Genomic DNA, 13,462 nt, shown 5'->3' with positions numbered 1-13,462 from the left:
CCAAAAGCAGGAAGCGTCTGTGAAAATGCAAATGACCTAAATGATAAAGGAAGGAAAGAACTAGCAGCAAAAAGGAGCTGCAGATAAAGGACACACCTGGTCAGCAAACAAATTGTCCACATAAAAGGCATGGGATCACAAGAGAATTTTAAGAAATGTAATGATAAGGACCCCTGTAGCAATGTATAGTGTGTATGATTTTTGGAAAAATCCTTTAAGGTCATATGGTAATGATGCTTCTCAGTCATTACCTGTAAATAAACTTAAAGCTTAACACAGCAGGAAAAACCTTATAAACTTGGTCTGCTGTATCAGAAGGGAAACTGAGGTACCCCACCTCAGGGATTTAATAACTAACCAGAAAGAAAAGGAGTACTTGTGGCACCTTAGAGACTAACCAATTTATTTGAGCAAAAGCTTTCGTGAGCTCTCGAAAGCTTATGCTCAAATAAATTAGTTAGTCTCTAAGGTGCACACAAGTACTCCTTTTCTTTTTGCGAATACAGACTAACACGGCTGTTACTCTGAAACCAATGACTAACCAGTGGGATAATTTCCCCATAACCCTTAAAAAATAGAAGCCATGGAAACCTGGCCTGCCTATAGAACAAAAAACAGGAAAATGTGGGGGTAATTCCTCTGTTTTGCCTGCAATCAGCAAGGGTATTTGTAAAAGAAATATTTTAAGCAATAATCTGCCACCCCAAAAAGGGGTAGAAACATGTTCTTTTGTCTTTCAGAAAATCAGGAAAAGCTGATGCCAGCTGAAGAGCAACCCACTACCAGGAATCTACTGTCACAACAGAAATTGTGTGTTGTGTTGTCTTGTCTTGTTGCTAGCACTGTTGTGTGTTTAAAAAAAAAAAAAAAACTGCAGACCTGCAGGTAATTAAAAATAAATTAAGCTGTCTGTGCCGGCCACAGGACAGCCTGAAACAAAAACAAGTACATGCCAATGTAGACTTGGTCCAAATTGGCCTGGGTAACCTAAAAGGCCGAGAGAATCTTTGGCAATGGCTTAATACTACCACATGGCTTATGCATAAGGAAAAACAATTTAGAAATAGGAAACTACACAGCCACGGCTATGGGATGCACTGAAATGCAGATACTTGCCCTAGCTACTTTAGAACACAAAATGTTCTGGGTCATATTGGGAAATATTAAGGGTTTGATGCATTTGTTAAAACAGAGAAAGAGATCATTGTTTGACACTTATCAATATGAATGGATGCAATACGTTTCCAGTATTGTAAACCAGCCTTGTTAATGGGAGAAATTGTTGTCAAAATTGCACACCAACAGTCCCTGGAGGCAAAGGTATTGAAGGTTAGCCCACTCCCCATATTACACATGGGATCCTTCTGGCTACCTGGACCTCAAGCCAGTGGGCTGGGGAGGGAGGGAAGCTATTGGACACTAGAGGTTGTACCGAATGGACTCCTCAAACGTGGGTGTGCCTCACCTTGCCCCTTGCCCCAGAACCTTGTAGTAAAGATACATCACTAGGATCATGTATGTGGGATGAATTGGAATCACAAACTCAAATTGCCTCACAGTACCTTCTCTTGAATAGGCTACATAGAAAGTGACACTGGAGATTATAAATCTTAGTGTCAAAAGGGGGATTATGTTGGATCATATTAGAAAAGTTCTGTATTAAAATCACAAATGGGTTTGATTCCCCATAGTTTAAATTCCAGGGTATTACTAATTAAGAGGTCTCTTGGTTCTTGGTACTGTTTCTCTCCCTCTTTGTGTGAAACTTGCAAGCTACTAATTGTGTTAGTACATTCTAAGACAGAGTCTGCTCTCAAAGCAATTCTTTGTAACAACAACTACTCACCCAGAGAGAGACTCAAAGCAATACTCTGTAACAACAGAAACAGCACCCAGAGACTCCCGACTCCCTGCCCTTTTGTTGTATTCATCTCGCTTTGTTAACAATTGTGATTAAAATAGAGATAGAGGATGTATGTGGATGGATGCTTGGTGTGGATAATAACTGAATGTTCAGGGAGGTGCCAGCCTAAGAATCCAGTGTCCATTGGCTGAAGAAGGCATCAGACAATGGGACACGCACTCTCTGGAGGGCCAAGATATTAACAGCTATTGAAAGACAGTTGCAGGCAAATGGGCCCTGGCTCCTCATCTTTGGCAACACACCACCCTCCATGCAGGCCCATTAGCTCTGTAGTCCAGCTGGGAATATCAATCTGGGAGATGGGGGAAGGCTGCATTACCCCAATCTACGGAAACACAGAGCCTAGAAATCTGCAATTATCGGAGAAACAGGAAAAGAGTGTCCCCGAGTAACAGAAGCCCATTCCAGCTGGTGTGGTTACATTCTGCCTCCCTACACCTCCCCTGTGGCTTCAGCTGGATGCAGGCTCTTTATCCACTGCCTGTTCTCCAGGGCTGCTGAGCTCCCTTAGCTGGTGCCACCCCAGAAGCGGATGCATTGCAGCAGCGAGGTTCGGCAGGGAATGGCTTCATGGGGGCAAAGTCTGCAGAGGCCGTAAATACTTTTGCATCTTTCATCCTGGAGGGCAGATGCAATGTCAGCTCTGCCCATCCCTCCCTTGGGGCTGTGGGGCATGAAGACTGTAGCAGCTCGACATGTGTCTTGTTGTGCAAGGAGATGTTGATGATACCGTATGTGCTGTGGCATTATGCCAGCTCCTCCCAGGCACACGCAGCTGGGGAAGGACAGGTCTGTTTCCCTGCAGATGTGCCAACCAAGCCATTCCCTCAAGACTGGGTTTCCATCTGCCAAATGCATGAGTTCCTGGTTACTGCTTTGCCTGACTCCAAATGCAGGTGGCAGAGCCGGGGGATTGGGCACAGACTCCCTGGCTAACCTTGGGCAAGTCCATTTCCCCCTCCGTAGAACAGGGATAATGAGTCTTACCCTCCTGAGGCAACAGCCTTAAGATTTGAATGTGCCCCAGGCTATTTGCCACAACCTGGCCCTGGCCCCCTCAGGATGTGACCTGTCTGCTAAGAGTGGATCTGGCTGCTGGATCTCCCCGGCTTCTAAGCCAGCCAGGTCCAGGCAGAGCCAGGTCACTGGTCCATGCTCTGGGTTGCTAGGGTACAGCCCCAGGCTCACAGCCCCGAGTCTGAGCTGTGCCTCAGGATGTGGGACTCCCCTGCCCCATCGCCCGAGCCTGGAGCCAGTGCCGTACGCATCCCACACCCCCTAGTTGGTGACACACACTTCCTAAGAGTTCATAGACTCCAAAGTCCAAAGAGCTCACTGTGATCATCTAGTCGGCTCTTCTCCATATCACAAGTCACAGGATTTCCCTGAATTAATCCCAGCTCCCTTAGGAAAACATCCACTCTTGATTTAAAAATGGCCAGTGGTAGAGAATCCACCACAGCCCTGGGTGAGTTGCTCCATTAGTTAGTTAGACTCACTGTTAAAAACGTACACCTTATTTCCTCTCTCTGTTTGTCTAGCTTCCTTTGTGGCTGGCAAAATTTTGAAGCTCCAATACCAACATCTGGTACTTTGCACTTGCTCTTTTTGCAGTGTAAGGGTACGTTAGCTGTCCCAGGGGGCAGCATAGGTATGTTGTCTGGTAAACGAGAGAGACAATGCTGGAATGTGAGCTGTGTGGGAGCCTGGCTGCAACAAGCGCCTCCTGTTTCAAAGGATTACTTCTAGCCTAAGGTTTCAGAGTAGCAGCCGTGTTAGTCTGTATCTGCAAAAAGAACAGGAGGACTTGTGGCACCTTAGAGACTGACCAATTTATCTGAGCATAAGCTTTCGTGAGCTACGGTTCACTTCATCGGACGCATTCAGTGGAAAATACAGTGGGGAGATTTAGATACACAAAGAACATGAAACAATGGGTGTTACCATACAGACTGTAACCAGAGTGATCAGGTAAGGTGAGCTATTACCAGCAGGAGAGCCGTGGGGGGAACCTTTTGTAGTGATAATCAAGGCGGGCCATTTCCAGACATTCCTGTCAACTGCTGGAAATGGCCCACCTTGATTATCACTACAAAAGGTCGTCTCCCCTCCCTTCTCCCTCCCCCGCCACCCCCCCACCCCCACTCTCCTGCTGGTAATAGCTCACCTTACCTGATCACTCTGGTTACAGTGTGTATGGTAACACCCATTGTTTCATGTTCTCTGTGTATATAAATCTCCCCACTGTATTTTCCACTGAATGCATCCCATGAAGTGAGCTGTAGCTCAGGAAAGCTTATGCTCAAATAAATTGGTTTGTCTCTAAGGTGCCCCAAGTCCTCCTGTTCTTCTAGCCTCAGGGTTCACTTTTAGGGCTGCCAACAGGCCCTTATTACAAGGGACGTCCCTTATTTTTTCATCTCTGTACAAGATCGGGAGTTGCTGAGTGCCACAGAAAGCAGCAAGAAGCACTGGTGAGAGCAGGGGAGCGCTGGTTAATTGTCCTGATACTAATAACCATGATAATATCAGGAGGGGGGTGGGGCAGGGGTGCTAGGGAAACAGTCCCTTATTTCCGAAATACAATGCTAACCACCCTACTTACACCTACTTGACAGATACCACACACTGCTGCAAACAACAGGACTTGACCACAAAGCCAATATGCACACAACATTCTGCTGCTAAGCCGGCCCTATTGTTGGGCGTGCCTCACCGGGTCAGGTGGGAGTCTCAGGTATTTGTATGGAAGGGCTGTTTGGGTAATTATCCCTGGCTGATCACAAAGGGAACATAGAAATGCTCCTGTAGCAGGAAATATGCTGGGGAGCCAACCTCACTGCTTGCCAAATCCTTGTCATGAGGTAGAGGGAAAAACCATGTTCCTTAATCAGCAGGGCTGCCTGCCTTCAGGAGCACAGTGCCCGGGGGTGGAAGTGTGATTTTACAAGACGCCGGCGGGTCTTTGCAGTGCAAACATTGTCACTGTGCCGGGGGGCGGGGAAGTAATGTTGTGTCCCAACAGACCACAAAGCTGATGGGTCTGGAGGGGCACCACTTCCTGGAGGAACTCTAGACCATGCTACTCAAAGTGGTGGTCTGCGGCCTGGTGCCGGTCTGCAAGCCATCGGCTGCCGGTCTGCGCGCACATTGGAAAAAAGAAATGCCGGTCCCCTACATCAGATAGCTTGAGAAGCACTGCTCTAGACCATAACAACAGACCAGGGGGGAGGGATGCTGGCTTGTGGTTAATTGAGGGAACGGGGAGTCAGGGCTCCTGGGTTTGTTCCTGGCAGGGAACATGGGCTCGTGGTTGGAGACGAGGCCCGAGACTCAGGCCTGCTGAGTTCCGGTCCCAGCTCAGCGAGCCCAGTCTTGCTGTTGGAGGTGGGAGTTTGTAAAAGCAGGCGATGGTCGCGCATATGTTTACCCCGGCTCCGAATGACAGCAGGCTGCACAATGCACCTGTCTCTGCCCCGAGCCCTTGAGCCCTTTGAATGCTGCTTTTCACCACCAAAGCTCTCTGAGCTCTGGAAGGAACTGAAGGCATGCAAGCAGGCTCTCTATTACCAAAGAGAAACTACAAGCAGGTTCCTCATTCCTCCAGCACAATTGGTGGTTTATCTCCCCTGTGTGCTTTGGACAGGTGCAGTGATTTTCCAGGGGCTTAGCTGGTCTATTCACACAGGGAACTAAGAGGAAAAAGGTTTCAAGATAAATACACAGTTAAATTATGACTCAAGGTGAGGGCCAAACAGATCCCTTGTGCAGCTCCCTGGATTGCAGCAGAACCTGATCCCTAAGTGATCAAATATTTGAAGGCGGGTGAGGGAGTTTAGTGGGTGTTGACAGAGGGAAGAAAGGGGAAATTTAGACAGAGGAGCAGGAACCATTTCTGCAAAGGGTGTCTAGTCTTAGTCACAAGACTCAGCCTTTTGATACTATTTGTATTCTCATAGCAGCCGGAGCTCAGCCCTGGAGCAACTCCCCACTGCAGTTTTTTCCCACGTTGACCTCAAAGCGCTCTGTAAAATGGGTCAGCGTTGTTAGACAGACAGCAAGCTCTTCAGGGCCCGGACCGGCCATTTCTTGTAGGTGTGCCCAGCCCAGCGGAGCACAGAAAGAAGCCCCTTGCCCAAGGCCATGCAGTGCATCAGTGGCAGAATCCAGGAGTCCTGACCTCTGTTCTTCTCCAGGCTCCTTCCCGGGGGAAGTGGTGACAGCCACACCAAATGCTAGGGGATGTGCTACAGCGACAGTCCTGGCCTGGCTACCAGGAGGGGCTTAACCCATCTTGTCCCCACTGCTAGTTCTAGGCTAACCCATGCATGAGGTTCAGCTCTTGGCTCTTCCCACTAGCTCATCTCACCACGTCCACCAAGATCCTCATCTGCAGCGCTGGGCGCCACTGAAAGATTTCACCTGTAGGAGGAATGGCTGGGGAATCTCTTGGAGGCAGGGCCCGGAGCTAGGGTCTCTCCCTCCAGCTGGTGAGTCTTCACTCTGTACGCAACATAAAGAATACAAGGGAGCCTCCGGGCCACAGCGGGGTTCCAGAGAACTGTGTTTCCTCCCCATATGCAGGCACAGCAATGTACTCAGCTGCTCTGCTATGTTCTGGGGGCTCCCAAAGGACTGAGGGGGCTGTGACAGGTTCCCTCTAGGATGCCACCTGGAACTGGGGTACCACTGAGCCCTCTGACCCACCAGCCTGGGCTCCCTTTAAACTGTACTGCTGTGACCAGCCTGCCAAGCCCTCTCCCAGGCTCCAGCCCCCATACAGGTAGGGACACACCCAGCTGCAGTACATTTAGATGCTGTGATACAGACAGCTACAGCTAAGGAACTGTCCAGTTACTCAAGTGCACCCCCACCCCCGAGTGTAAACCCAAAATTATACCGTCTTGCACGGCACAGAGATCCATACAGTGTAAGCTCATGAAATTCGCCCCCTCCCTCAATGTGGAGAAGGTTATGAAACAGCTTTCTGCCCCAAGTTATGACTCCCACACACTGGTTTTAGACAAAGCAAAAATAAGTTTAACTACAAAAGATCAATTTTAAGTGATTATAAGGGACAGCAAACAGATCAGAGCAGATTACCTAGCAAATAAGCAAAACACGCAAATTAAGCTTGATATACTACATAGATCAGATATGAGTAGCAGATCCTCACCCTAAATAATGATTCAAGCAGACTGCAGAGATTCTTCAGGGGCCAGCTGCACTGGCTTACAGCTTAAAAACCCTGGGTTTTCCTTTCACAGGCTAAAAATCCCTCTAGCCTGGGTCCAGCTCTTCCCCCAGGTCAGTCCTTGTTCCTCGGATGTTTCCAGGAGTCTCTTTGGGCAGGGAGTCAGTGAAGAACCACTATGATGTCGCTTCCCTGCCTTAAATAGCTTTTGCATATGGCAGGAACCCTTTGTTTCAAAGCTTGGTTCCCGTGCCAGCCGTGGAAAAAAACTGATATCCCAAGACCCCAAGACGGAGTCCAGCCCCAGGTGACTTGGTCACATATCCCTGTAGTGTAAAAGCAGCCATTGCTGGGAGGTAGTCTGTAGTGTCCTCAGGACAACCCCCAGGTGAGGAATAAGCTTCTTCTAAGGCCTATTGTTCTCCCTAATGGTTCATTAACTTGAAGGGGCCCTTCCCAGCCAGCCATCTAGACTGAGAGCCTTTTGCCTCCTGGTCACTGCCCAAGTGTAAACCCATTTGTAATACAGATACACAATCAATATTCTGAAGAAGTGGTTTTTTACCCACGAAAGCTTATGCCCAAATAAATCTGTTAGTCTTTAAGGTGCCACCGGACTCCTTGATGTTTTTACAGTTAATATTCCTAACTTCAGATACAAAAATGAGACTTGCGTACGAATAGGATAATCATATTCAGTAAATCGTCACCTTTCCAATGATCCGTCACATGACCTAGCTTGCATAAAATACATCAGAATTATGCCATAATCCTGCCATAGTATCGCTGTGAAGAACACGGGGTGCAGTGTCACGGGGGCTGCCCTCAGTTCCCCTACATTCCACTGCCAACCCCTGCCAAGTGAGCCAATCTGGGGTTAACACACCACACACAGCCCTCTCCTGTTCAGTTCCACCAGCGCACGAAGGGAGACGGTACCTCTCTCCAGCCTGGGATATAGGTAGATTTAAGGGTGGCACGGTTTTAGTCCTCCAAGTTTACCCTCTTCGCTCTCGCTGGGGCTGGCAGGAAGAAACCCGGCCAGGACCCAGGAGGAGCAGAAGAGAAAGTGAAATAAAATACTGATTTGATATATCATGTAAAAATATGTGGAGCTCGCCTCCCCGCCCCTGCTGTCCAGGAGGGACCAATGACTTGTCTCCCCACCCCCAGAGACTGTGTCTGAAGTTGGCCAGAGGAAGCCGTGAAAACTCCATAATTCATCCAGCTGTGTAGCAGCAGCCCAGGTGCATGGACCCAATTCCTTCCTGGCCCCTGCTGGTGATTGTTTTGTGCCCTGAAGCATGAGGTCTGAGCACCTGCTGAAGTTTTAACCCCAGCTCCGATCACTCCAGAGTGCCCGTCTTAATCCTTTCCTGCACTCAGAGGCACGTATGCGGCACCCACGGGCACCCCCAGGGGGATCCCAAGGCTAGATTCGGCCCACAATCGCGTGGCATTTTCAGCCTACCCAGGCAGGGCACAGAGAGGGGAGAAATCCCTGCATTTCAAAGAGAACGGCTGGCGCTGGCCAGGAAGGCTCTGGGTCTCAGTGGATTGTTTTATGAGTGGAAGGATTTAGGATAATCAATGTGAGCCAAGGACAGGGAACTGCCTGGCAGGGAGTCTGAGGGGTCAGGAGGGCATCTAGGGGTCAAATACTGCTCCCACTGACGGGTGCAAATAGAAAGCAACATCACTGACTTCAGTGGGCCCACAGTTACCTCGGCGTAAGGGAGAGCTTTGGGTTGTGTTTACCCCACCCAGCACAGCAGGGTCCTGCTCCCTGACCACAACAACAAACACTCATCCTCAGACCCACTGGCTTCAGCGGGTTTACGCCAGCTGTGAGCACAGTCAGAACCCAGGCCCAGGCATCCACATGAAAGGGAAGCGCCCAGGCGAACATGTGGCAACCACGCAACATAAACAGCGGCTCCGAAAATGAATCACCCGCAGCCACACAAAAGCCCCGCTCAGCTGGTGGCAGCCCCGAGCTTGGGAGCAGAACAGGCTGCCAATACAAACAGCTTCCCGCGTCCCTGTCGCAAAGGGGCTTTTAATAAACACGCTGGCAGAGTTCTCCTTCCAAAGCAACGTGAGCTTCTGCCAAAGTGTGTCCTTCTGGAGAGGACCTGGGCTCTGTGGGGCCACCTCTGCTCTACCCGAGAGGCCCAGCCAAGAGCTAGAGAAGCCAGTGCAGCCGGTGGCAACGACTCCACCACAGAGGCTAATTGTCACTCTGCAGCCTCAACACATCCATCCCCATGATCCAGTGGCTCAGGGCCCCGCTCTGGGAGCCAGGATGCTGGGGGTCTATTCTTCGCTCTTTTACTGACCTTGGCTGGGGATCGCACAGACCTGACCCAGCGGACGGGGTGTCTGCAAAGGGGAGATGGAAAGCTCAGTGGTTTGAGCATTGGCTGCTAAACCCAAGGTTGTGAGTTCAATCCTTGAGGGGGCCATTTGGGATCTGGGGCAAAAATTGGGGATTGGTCCTGCTTTGAGCAGGAGGTTGGACTAGATGACCTCCTGAGGTCCCTTCCAACCCTGAAATTCTATGATTCTATGACTCCTGTTTGCCGAGCTCCTGGGCTCAAGGTGTGATCAGCACACCACAGCTGTTTGGTGCAGTGGACATAGCTCCGGGAGCAGAGTGCTGTTCCTGAACCAGGTCTCAGGGCAGCAGCCGTGTTAGTCCGTATCCGCGAAAAGAACAGGAGGACTTGTGGCACCTTAGAGACGAACCGATTTATCTGAGCATGAGCTTTCGTGAGCTACAGCTCACTTCATCGGATGCAACTAACAAATTTATTTGAGCATAAGCTTTCCTGAGCCAGCCAGCCACCCCCAGCCCCTCTCCTGAGTAAACATGCAATAAATACGCTGAGTTCAAGCCTGGCGACCCACAGGTCAACCGCAGCTGGCCCAGAACTCAGCAAGCTAGGCAGAGCTCAAGCGCTGCTCCCTGGAATCTGGTGCTCTTGGGCCAGATTCGCAGGGGTGCTGCTGGAGCTGTGGGGTGCTCAGAAGTCACAAGGAGACGCAGGGGCTCTGGATCTCGGCGAATCAACCTCCTGCTTTACCTGGGTGGACAGTCTTAGTGCTTCAGCGAAGGCACTGACGTGACCACGTAAAGCACATGTCTAACTCCCCGCACTGGTAACTGCAAGAGAAGGGAGTCCAGGGGGCAGCTAGTAATTCAGGGATGTACCGAGGGTGTACATGCAATGGCCCCTGCTGGATAGAATTAGAACCACTCTGCTGTGTGTCATATGCTCTAGACAGCCACCAGTGATTCTCCTTTCGCTGAAATGGCAGGGCGATCAGAGTTCTAGCCCTGGGTCACAGTGCAGTTTCGGGGGCCAGTGGTGGGCAGGCAGGACGTCCCTAGATGGACAAAGGCCAGAGACAGTCAGATCTCAGGGTCTGTCTCACTAGCCAGGAGTTGTTATTACGAACTTCGCTCCAAGTGGGGCTTGCAAGCCTGAGAGCAAGCTGGGGTCTGTGACAGGCAAATCTGCTGTTTCCAGCCTGTTCCCAAGGGCCTGCGGAGCTCCAGAGACAATTCGCTTTCTTGGGATAAAGCCTCACTAGGCAGCAGGTCCGCACCCATGGCCCGTCCTCGCTAGCACCTGAGTCAGAGGGAAGCTGCTTCGGGATTTGACAAAGGGGGGCAAAATAATAGAAACATCAGGCTGACCCCCTGGGGAAACTGAGGCACAGAGTGAGGCAGCAACTCTAGTCTAGCCACTAGACCACATTGCCTCCCCTGCAATCAGGTTAGCTCCCCTGCTCACCAGCCAGTCCTGCTGCCAGTCTTGCAGCTCAATGTGAGCTGCTCAGTGGTCCATGATTCCCCCCATCCCCACCCCAGTTCCTGTAGCACCCTTCCCCAGCCTGCCAGGAACCCCCAGAAGAGCAGGGAACAGAGCCAGCCAGAGGCCAATCCCCGTCTCTGCCCATACACAGGGCTCCCTGCGCTTCTCTCTCCCAGCAGGTGCGTCAAAGCACTTGCAGAGCCTCTCTCCCCACAAGGCCCAGGGCTGACACACGAGCCCCGGGGGAAACCCAGCAGAAAGCACATCTCTTGTGTAAAGGGCTCCCAGTTGCAAGCCAGGCTGCAGGCAGCCCAGTGACTCAGTGCCCAGGCATGAGAGCAATTCTCCCACCCCTGCTTCCTCGCCTCCCTCCCTGCACCAGACACTCAGGTACATTCCAGCTGCGTCACACACCTGCCGAGAGCGGCTGCTTGGGGCACACGGCCCTCGCCACTTGCCTTCCCTCCTGGAAGCAGCAGCCTGGGAAACGGCCTTTGGCTGCCCTTTTGGAATGGGGGTCTAGGCCAAGCCAAGCTGGGCCTGCACGTGTGTGTAGGGTGGAGGCACCCGTAGGACCTGGCGATGGCCATGGGTGGTTGGGGTGCTTTGCACCATTTACAGTCAGGCCCCAGGAGTTCCCTGTCGGGCTCCCGCCTTGTCTCTCCAATGTCCTGGGACCAGCATGGCTACAGCTTCGCTGCACGGGGCTCCCACAGAGTCCGTATCGCCGGGCCCAGTACTTGCAGGGTCAGTCTCCCGGTGCAAAGGGAGTGTCACCCAGCCAGCATGGGCGTGGCTTGCACTTGGGCAATAGTGAATCAGGCCCCTAGTGTTTCAACAGAGGCCAGTGCAAGTGACTTTGGATGCAGGCCCAAGTGGGGGGAGGGGAAGGCAAACACACGTCTCTACGCCGGGCGCTCCACTGTACATGCCGAGCCCCCCGAACCGCTCTGAAGAGGTTCCCCGCCCCGAGACCCAGCAGGGAGCAGGAGGCAGGGAAACCAAGCAAGCAGGAGAGGCCTCGAAACAACCTTCCCATGTCTTAAAACCTGTTGTGGGGGAGACCCCTGCATTTCCCCCTTCGCGGCTCCTCTCCCAGGCTAGGTGGGGGGTCGTGGCTGCCGGCAGTTCAGACCCTGACTTGCCCCCCCATGCTACCGCGCATGTGACGTTAGGGGCTGGCAAAGGCATTGATTGAACTAAGCACAGCAGAGACACCAGCTCCGCGAGTTGCCGTGGGCTTTGTGGCTGCTAACGTGGGGGTGGGGGGGCATCTCACAGCCGGGACTGTAGATGCCTAGGGGGAAATGGCTTTCATAGATCGGCGCCTTCCTGGGTAGCCACAGCAGGGTGGGCACGGATCCATCAAACCCAGTCCCGCCCGAGTCCCTCCAGCAGGCGAGCAGCATGCGTGGGGCAGGGAGGGGGGCTGTGAAGTTTGCCCAGCCGCTGTGCCTGTCCCGTGGACAGAGAGCAGCTGTTGGTTTCTAGGCCCATCAGCCTCAGACCATGGAGCTGCCGTGGGACGATCCGATCCCCAGCAAGCCTCCATAAGCCGACTGCTCCGAAAGGTGGGGGCAGGGGCCCGCTCTCTCACCCCCCCACTGTCCCTCGGGACCCAGAGCCAGGGCAGGGCTGCTAACGCCTCTGCTCTCTGTGGGGAAAGAGCCGGGGGATCTGCCCCAGCCCCGTCCCCCTGCGCAGAATCCCGGCAGGGCCTGAGACGTGGATCAGCATCGCCCATGTCTCGCCGCCCCACAGGCAGCCCCAGCCCCGGGATCGGAGGGTGCAAGGGAGCGTGTGGTTGGAGAAGGGGGAATGCGAGGGCAGAGCCATGCCAGCTGCTTCTGTAGCACTTAGCTTAGCCCCGGGGGCAGTCTCAGCAGGGCGCTGCATGAGAGTGGCACCATCTAGTGGTCAGAGCCTCTACTGCACAGGGCTGGGGGCAAGCCGGTAACTGCCCCGGTCAACATTTCCTGACGGAAACTATTGCACTGGGAGGTGGGTGCGGGGGGGGCGGAGAGGGGGATTTCCATTGTAACCCCTCCCCCGCCTCTGTCCTCCCCCCCAGGAAAATGTCATCTGGCACTTTTTCAATGGGAAATGTCAGAACTAAAGTTTAGTTTGGTTTTGTAGTGAAATGGATGTTTTGCTGTTCTAAACCGGGGAGATTTCAAAGTGGTCTGTTCCCCCCCCGCCACCCAACATATACCCCCGCACCCACACGCCTTAATTGCTATGAATGCGACAGAATGAATGGCACTGGGGGGAGGGGTATTTTTTGCTATTTTCTCCCTCCCCCACTACATTTTCCTATTTTCCTCTTTGGAAATTTTCAAAACTTTGCAGCCTTGTGGCAAAAAAATAAAATAAATAAAAATAAAAAACAAAAAACAAAAGGAAAACACACATGCACACCCCTGCCCCCCACTTTTTAAATAACTGGTTCCATTTCAAATCCTGCAAAACACACACACACACCCTCTTCAAATGGTTTCCTGACATTGTTTTCCCAACTCTTTA

Source organism: Eretmochelys imbricata, chromosome 25 (genome assembly GCF_965152235.1).
Source record: "Eretmochelys imbricata isolate rEreImb1 chromosome 25, rEreImb1.hap1, whole genome shotgun sequence".
NCBI classification, from domain to species: Eukaryota; Metazoa; Chordata; order Testudines; family Cheloniidae; genus Eretmochelys; species Eretmochelys imbricata.
The sequence above is the reverse complement of the archived record's forward strand: the minus strand, read 5'-3'. Positions refer to the sequence as shown.